General features: G+C 38.4%; 1 long non-coding RNA gene across 1 annotated transcript; it reads right to left on the bottom strand.

Annotated features, from left to right (window-relative positions):
- Positions 1-4,626: 4,626 nt before the first annotated feature.
- On the bottom strand, positions 4,627-8,390 carry LOC107608032 (uncharacterized). Its single transcript, XR_001612691.3, has 3 exons — positions 7,944-8,390; positions 7,620-7,826; positions 4,627-4,872 (listed from the first exon to the last, which is right to left on the bottom strand). It is a non-coding gene; the product is annotated as an uncharacterized LOC107608032 (long non-coding RNA).
- Between the last annotated feature and the right edge of the window lie 217 nt (positions 8,391-8,607).

Genomic DNA, 8,607 nt, shown 5'->3' on the forward strand with positions numbered 1-8,607 from the left:
ACTTTGCATCAGTAATTAATTTTTTCTTTTGTTGCCTGCTGTACTCCTTGGGAATGAACCTTGCAGCTTTGTAGTTTGCAATGTCTGCAAACCATGGTAATTCCTGAATGGCGAACAAATGCTCATCCGGAAAGGTTTCAGAGATCTCAATAGAGGGGGAGGACGCCCCTTCCACTGGTTCTATCCGGGACAAATGGTCAGCCACTTGGTTTTCTGTCTCTTTTCTGTCTCTTATTTCTATATCAAACTCTTGTAGAAGCAACACCCATCTTATGAGTCTGGGTTTTGAATCCTGCTTTGTGAGTAGATATTTAAGAGCAGCATGATCTGTGTACACAATCACTTTTGATCCTACTAAGTCTGATCTAAACTTGTCAATGGCATAAACCACTGCAAGCAATTTTTTTCTGTGGTTGTGTAATTTTTCTGGGCATCATTCAAAACACGGCTAGCATAATAAATGACATGCAGAAGCTTGTCATGCCTCTGCCCCAGTACTGCACCAATGGCGTGATCACTGGCATCACACATTAATTCGAATGGTAATGTCCAGTCTGGTGCAGAGATAACTGGTGCTGTGACCAGTTTAGCTTTTAGAGTTTCAAACGCTTGCAGGCACTCTGTGTCAAACACAAATGGCGTGTCAGCAGCTAGCAGGTTTCTTAGAGGTTTTGCAATTTTTGAAAAATCCTTTATAAACCTCCTATAGAATCCCGCATGCCCCAGAAAGCTTCTAATTGCCTTAACATTGGCAGGTGGTGGTAATTTTTCAATTACCTCTATTTTAGCTTGATCCACCTCTATTCCCTTGTTTGAAATTTTATGCCCAAGGACAATCCCTTCAGTCACCATAAAGTGACATTTTTCCCAGTTTAAAATCAGGTTGGTCTCTTGGCATCTTTTCAAAACCAGTGTCAGGTGATCAAGGCAGAAGCTGAATGAGTCTCCATATACTGAGAAGTCATCCATGAAGACTTCCAGAAATTTTTCCACCATATCAGAGAAAATAGAGAGCATGCATCTCTAAAAGGTTGCAGGCGCATTACACAGCCAAAAAGGCATCCTTCTATAAGCAAATACTCCAGATGGACATGTGAATGCTGTTTTCTCTTGATTCTGGGGATCTACTGCAATTTGGTTGTAGCCTGAATAGCCATCCAAAAAGCAGTAATAATTATGACCTGCTAGTCTTTCTAGCATCTGGTCTATGAATGGTAAAGGAAAATGATCCTTTCTGGTGGCTGTATTGAGCCTTCTGTAATCAATACACATGCGCCACCCTGTAACTGTTCTTGTAGGAACCAGTTCATTTTTTTCATTATGAACCACTGTCATGCCTCCCTTTTTAGGTACAACTTGAACAGGACTCACCCAGGGGCTATCAGAAATAGGATAAATAATCCCAGCCTCCAGTAATTTGGTGACCTCTTTCTGCACCACTTCCTTCATTACAGGATTTAGCCGCCTCTGTGGTTGAACCACTGGCTTAGCATTGTCCTCCAATAAGATCTTGTGCATGCATCTAGCTGGGCTTATGCCCTTAAGGTCACTTATGGACCACCCAAGAGCTGTCTTGTGTGTCCTTAGCACTTGAATTAGTGTTTCCTCTTCCTGTGGATTTAAAGCGGAGCTTATGATCACTGGAAAATTATCACCTTCTCCCAGAAATGCATATTTCAGGGATGGTGGTAATGGTTTGAGCTTGGGTTTAGGAGGTTTTTCCTCTCCCTGAGGAAATTTTAGAGGCTCTTTCAATTCCTCTGAATCCTCTAGGTCAGGTGGAACATCTTTAAAGATGTTTTCCAGCTCTGATTCGAGACTCTCAGCCATGTTGATCTCCTCCACCAGAGAGTCAATGAGATCAACTTTCATGCAGTCTTTTGGTGTGTCTGGATGCTGCATGGTATTAACAGCATTCAACTTAAACTCATCCTCATTGACTCTCAGGGTTATTTCCCCCTGTTGAACGTCAATGAGAGTTCGTCCAGTTGCTAGGAAAGGTCTTCCTAGAATAAGAGTAGCACTCTTGTGCTCCTCCATCTCCAGCACTACAAAGTCAGTGGGAAAGGCGAATGGCCCAACCCTGACAATCATGTCCTCAATCACGCCTGATGGGTATTTAATGGAGCCATCAGCAAGTTGGAGACATATCCAGGTTGGTTTAACTTCTTCAGTTAAACCAAGCTTTCTGATAGTGGATGCAGGTATTAGGTTGATGCTTGCCCCAAGATCGCATAAAGCTGTCCTGGTGCAATTTCCCTCTAATGTGCATGGTATCAGAAAGCTTCCGGGATCTTTAAGCTTTTCAGGAAAGCTTTTCAGAATGACTGCACTGCATTCTTCAGTGAGGAAAACTCTTTCAGTTTCTCTCCAATCCTTCTTATGACTCAAGATCTCTTTCATGAACTTGGCATAAGAAGGTATTTGCTCAAGTGCCTCTGCAAACGGAATCTTAATTTCAAGAGTCCTGAGATAATCTGCAAAGCGAGCAAATTGCTTATCCTGCTCCTCTTGGCGGAGTTTTTGAGGATAAGGTATCTTGGCTTTATATTCCTCAACCTTGGTTGCTGCAGGTTTATTTCCTACAGAAATAGTTGAAGAAGCCTTTTTAGAGGGGTTGTCATCAGCACTTGTGTGTGTCTGATCCCTCTCTGGCATTTGAGTGCCAGAGTTAGAAGCTGGAGTGACGTTAGACGCCAATTCCTCATCTGTTCCTGGCGTCTGAACACCAGAACTGTGCTTCTTTTGGGCGTTCAACACCAGTTCCTTGCTTGTTTCTGGCGTTGAACGCCAGTCTGAGCATGGTCTGGGCGTTCAGCGCCAGCCTTCCACCCAATTTCTGGCGTTTTAACGCCAGAATTATTTTTTCCTGGGCTCTTACTATCCTCAGATGGATTTTGGGTGGTTTGCTCATTTCTTGGCTTCCTGCTGCCTTGAGGTGGGGTATTTAATGTTTTTCCACTTCTTAATTGAACTGCTTGGCATTCTTCTGTTATTTGTTTTGACAGCTGCTGTTTTGTTTGCTTCAATTGTTCTTCCATATTTACATTAGCCATCCTTGTCTATTGTATTCTATCTTTGAATTCGGCTAACTGCTGTGTTAGAAAGTCCAATTGCTAATTGAATTTAGCAGCTTGTTCTACAGGACTGAGTTCAGCAGTTATTGTTTTAGCCTCTTCTTTCATGGAAGGGTCACTACTTAAGTACAGATGCTGATTTCTGGCAACTGTATCAATGAGCTCTTGAGCTTCTTCAATTGTCTTTCTCATGTGGATAGATCCACCAGTTGAGTGATCTAGAGAAATCTGAGCCCTTTCTATAAGCCCATAATAGAAGATGTCTAACTGAACCCACTCTGAAAACATTTCAGAGGGGCATTTTCGTAGCATCTCTCTGTATCTCTCCCAGGCATCATAAAGAGATTCATTATCTCCTTGTTTAAAGCCTTGGATGTCCAGCCTTAGCTGTGTCATCCGTTTTGGAGGAAAGTATTGATTCAGGAATTTTTTTTGTCAGCTGTTTCCATGTCCTTATGCTAGCCTTAGGTTGGTTATTTGACCACCTCTTGGCTTGGTCTTTTACAGCAAATGAAAACAGTAATAATCTGTAGACATCCTGATCTACTTTCTTATCATGTACTGTGTCATCAATTTGTAAAAACTGTGCCAGAAACTCTGTAGGTTCTTCCTGTGGAAGACCGGAATACTGGCAGCTTTGTTGCACCATGATAATGAGCTGAGAATTCAACTCAAAGCTACTGACTCCAATGGAGGGTATGCAGATACTACTCCCATATGAAGCAGTAGAGGGGTTAGCATATGACCCCAGAGTCCTTCTGGACTGTTCATTTCCGCTTAGATCCATGATGGAGAAAGGGAGATGATGTAAAATAGAGAAGAAATATTTTTATTTTTATTTATTTAATTATTTATTTATTTCAAAAATAAAATAAATTAAAATAAAATAAATAAAAAATGGGTGAAGATTTTCGAAAAAATGAGGAGAGAGAAAGTAGTTAGGAAGTTTTGAAAAAGATATGAATTTTTTTTTTGAAAAGGGTTTTAAATTTTGAAATAGAAAAAATCTGAATTTTTAAAATTGATTTTCGAAAAATTACTTTAAAATAGAGGGAAAAGATATTTTTGAATTTAATGAGGAAAGAAAAAAACAATAAAATAACACAAGATCTAAAATTTTTTAGATCTAATGCTCCTTGTTTTCGAAAATTTTGGAGGGAAAACACCAAGGAACACCAAACTTAAAAATTTTAAGATCAAGACACAAGGAAAACTCAAGAACGCCTTGAAGACTCACAAGAATAACAAGAACATGAAGAAGGAACACCAAACTTAGAATTTTTAGAAAACCAAACTAAAATTTTCGAAAATTATAGAAAGATTAACAAGAAAACACCAAACTTAAAGTTTGGCACAAGATCAAGAAAAATTATTTTTGAAAAAGATTTTTAATAAAACCTGTAACGTCCCGTCCAGTAAAATACCTTGCTTAAGTCAGGGTATTTCCACTAGAAAGAACATTACGTAACCTTCTCTAGTATTAACTACTTAATTATCGAGCCTTTGTATCGAGTTCGCGTTTCAGTTTTAAGAAAATTCCAGAAAATTTTGTTTTTTATTCATTAAAGTCATAATTCAAACATTCACAATTAATAATAATCACATAGATATTATTGATAATAATTCTTATACAAAAGAGACCAAATAAAACTCAAATACAATATACTAAACCTACCCCTCTATGTAAAATAAGATCTCAAAGGACAAGAGCGAGGGAATTCTATGAAAGCAATTAAAACCATAAAGAAAGCCTACTGATCGCTCGCAGCTTCAAATTGCGTCTTCAAACCTGTCGCTGAAAGGGTGGAAAATTTGGGGGTGAGAACCAAACCACATGTTCTCAGTAGAGGTCGAGAATGCCGTGAAAGTAAAGAATAAAACGCAAATAGTTAATTTCACTCAAAAGTATTTAAAAGAAAAACTGTTTCCATTTGCAGTGATCTTTACTCGCCGTGTCAACCTTTTATTTTGAAAACCAACCGCATAACATTCAAAAATCCAAAATCTTATAAAGCATCAGTTAATTATCCAAAATTCTAAACCCATATTTTCCTTTATAAAAATCTTAAAAGTTTTCCTAGACCGTATGAATGACTAATCTGTTCCAAGCATAGGTTCATTAAGTCTATGCTGAACCAGCTCAATCTTTCATACTTACTAAACCTCAAACACAATCCAATCACGGCCTCAGGCCCAAGCAATTCAACCAGCATCCAATTCACCACAATCCAGCTAATCAGTTACAAACACAAGTAATGAGGTTCAAACACAATCAAGAACAATTATATCAAGTATAGCAATTAGCAGTTAACAGAATTATTCACTTAGGCAAACTAATTACAATATACACTCCCAAACAATGTCACATAGATGCATATGATGCATGCCTGTCCTACTGGCCATGAGCTCACGCGTCGGTTATGTTGCCAGACCCGACTCGGATAAGCGGGATTAGACCACCATCCTTATCCGTAGGTCCCATAGACAAGCGAGAATTAAACCACCATCCTTGCCCGGAACACGCAAGCGGGATTAAACCACCGTCCTTGCCTCCACAGTAAGCGGGATTAAACCACCATCCTTACTGGGTACATAAAACAATATGCAAGCAGGAATCACACCACCGTCCTTGCTGAACAATTTATCAATACGTGAGCAGGATAAAACCACCGTCCTCACTGCAGGCGGGACAAAACCACCATCCCTGCACAATGGTTTACGCACTGAGCAAGCGGGACTAGACCCACGCCCTTGCCAACAATCTCATAAATCAAATATTCTTTTCTTAAAAGAATCATTGAAGTTATTATTATTAAATAAGCCTTGAATATTTATTTTGATTAAGTCCTTATATTTTTATAAAAATTTGGACATAATCTCCTTTAAAAATAGGACTTATCCACCCTTACGGGTTCCTTCTTTCTCAACAATTCATCAGCCTCTTTCAGCATTTGCCACAGCAATATATATTCTCAAAAACACTTGATAATAGAAAATCTATTTCTTAAATTCCATATCCAAAATAATTACCAACACAACTTGGCAGCCTGATTTCCATTTTGTTTTTAAAATATCAAATGAATTTGGAATTGCGCAAACTTTATATCCATGCGACCGTCTCGGATTAAACTTTCTATTAAATTAAAAATCATAATTTTTTTGTTGTCTCTAGCTTCGGGAATATAAGCAAAACCGTGACTGTTCTGCAGTGTTTTAAATCCAGAAGACAGCAGCACCACACAACATTTGAAATTTCATATAAAATCCAAATTAAATTCAACTACCTTCAAAATTAATGTGGTTAAACATAACTCATCCAAATTTCTTTCTCAATTGGTTCCAGGGTCATACCATTTTTAATGAAGGAGTTACGTAGCTTGGAAGTTAGGTAATTTTCTGCAGAATTCTGTTTTACAAATCATTGAACACAACCTCTTCCAAGTCCCATAACTCACTTATTAAAACATGGAAAATCCTGAAATTTAAATCACATATACTAAACATACTTAATTTTCACCTCCAATTGGTTGCATCTCAATATCTATCCAGGATCAAAAGTTATAAACTCCCAAAGTTACTAATTTAAGAAAACAGAATCTGGCTTTTTCTGCATAATGCATCATCCTTCAAAAATTCATATCTTTAAAACTACAAGTCCAATTGTTCTGAAATTTTACGGCATTAAAATAATAGGAATAAAATTTTATTTAAAATTGGTTCCATTTCAAAATTCAAACTGCAGAATTTCCAATAGAGGAATCAAGTTGCTGCTGCATTAAACATTTTGCAGAAAAACCAGTTTTGACATCCATGATTCAAGAATTCACCATAAATCATAAACTTAGTGAAAAAGTCTCAAATTCAGCAGTCCAGTTCCCTATATCCCCAAGCTCAATCCGGACTTGGTCCCACGCAATTCCGATAATCACAGAAATAGTTATAGTTTTTCAAAGTTTCCGGCTTCCTTTAAAAATAATGCAGAAAATCAAGTTTTACATTTTAACTTTGAAAAATCATAACTAGTTCTATAATTAATTCAAACTTCTCAAAATTGAGTCCCAACAACAACTTTTATTATACTTTACTCAGCCTTTGCTCTTATATCATTTTGATTATCGTTGAATAACTGATTCACTTCCAAAGTCACCTTTTAATTTCAAAAATCAGTTTTTCAGCAATCTATTTAGTATTCAAAATCCAACCCTTCAAAACCCCTCAAAACCAATTCCAAATCAATCACCAACCAAGTTCATTAACATTACAATATACCAAATAACAACTCAACGGCAACAAATCCAATATAACCCATTAAAATTCAGAAATTCTCAACAATTAGTCATCAAGCAATTCCCAATCCACATAATCAATCAATATCACAAATCAACAATTCCAAATCACAATTTCAACCATTCCAATCACAATTTTCAGCCACAATTCAATAATTACATAATCAATCAATTACTCACAGCTATTAAATCTATTTGCAGTTATTCAATAAACCTTGTAGGCATTCTTAAATTGAAATCGTTTTAAACCCCCTACCTTAATGTCGAATTTCATAGAAACCGAAACTGAAGACGGAATTGTGGCGTGATGACTGGTTGGGCTGCACCCAAAATGCAGCAGCTCCTTCATCCCTTATCCGCCAATGTTAGCAACACTCACAACAGCTTTGACAGGGCAGCAGCAACGCGAGTTGGCGACGACAGTGAGCAAAACAATGAATTCATATTGGGTAGAGTAATAATTCTGGAAATTCAGGGGTGGAACAGGGGCTAAATTAAATTGGAACAAGAGTAAGGCTAATAAAATGGCAGTGGAATAAACAAGAACGTCAAGTGGAGGTTCAGAACAAGAATGTCTTACAAGAATTAGAAAGGAATAACAGAACAAGGAAGCACCGGCAGCAGCACGGACGATTATAGCAGCAACGGGGAAGACGGCCTTCTCCTCCACCTTGGTTCATGAATTAGGAAAGCCTTCCCACCATGCGTTCTGCTTCGCCTCGCCATTCGCGTTTCTCTCTGGGCGATGCCGACTCCACGTCTCCTTTCCTCAACTCAGACTTGATGGCGGCACAGCAGCGGTTCAGCAGTGACGATTCGACGACAACGAGGTTGGCTTCAACAGCGACTATGGAACGGCGACGAGGACGGAGCTTCCTCTCAGTCACTGCTCGCATCTCCCTCTGGTCCGTGTACTCGACGGCAGTGCGCAGTGATGGCTCACGACGGCGGCAGTCTCCTCCCTCCCCGATGACGATCCACTTCTCCCTCTTCTTCTCTGTTCCGTCACCCTCTCCCTCTGCTCTCCGTTTCCTTCTTTCTTCCCTTCTGTTCCCCCCCCCCCCTTAAGCTCCCAGTGCCTTTTCTTTCCTTTTCTGATTGTAGATTTATGAATTTAGGTTATAAATTAGGAATTTGTGATATTAGGGTTAAAATTAGGATTTTATAAAAGAATATAGATAGATATGAATAGATATTTTGATAAAATTGAAGAGTAGAGTAATTTTAAAATTAAATATACTCTA

The sequence above is a fragment of the Arachis ipaensis genome, chromosome B7, assembly GCF_059453495.1.
Source record: "Arachis ipaensis isolate K30076 ecotype BB chromosome B7, ASM5945349v1, whole genome shotgun sequence".
NCBI classification, from domain to species: Eukaryota; Viridiplantae; Streptophyta; class Magnoliopsida; order Fabales; family Fabaceae; genus Arachis; species Arachis ipaensis.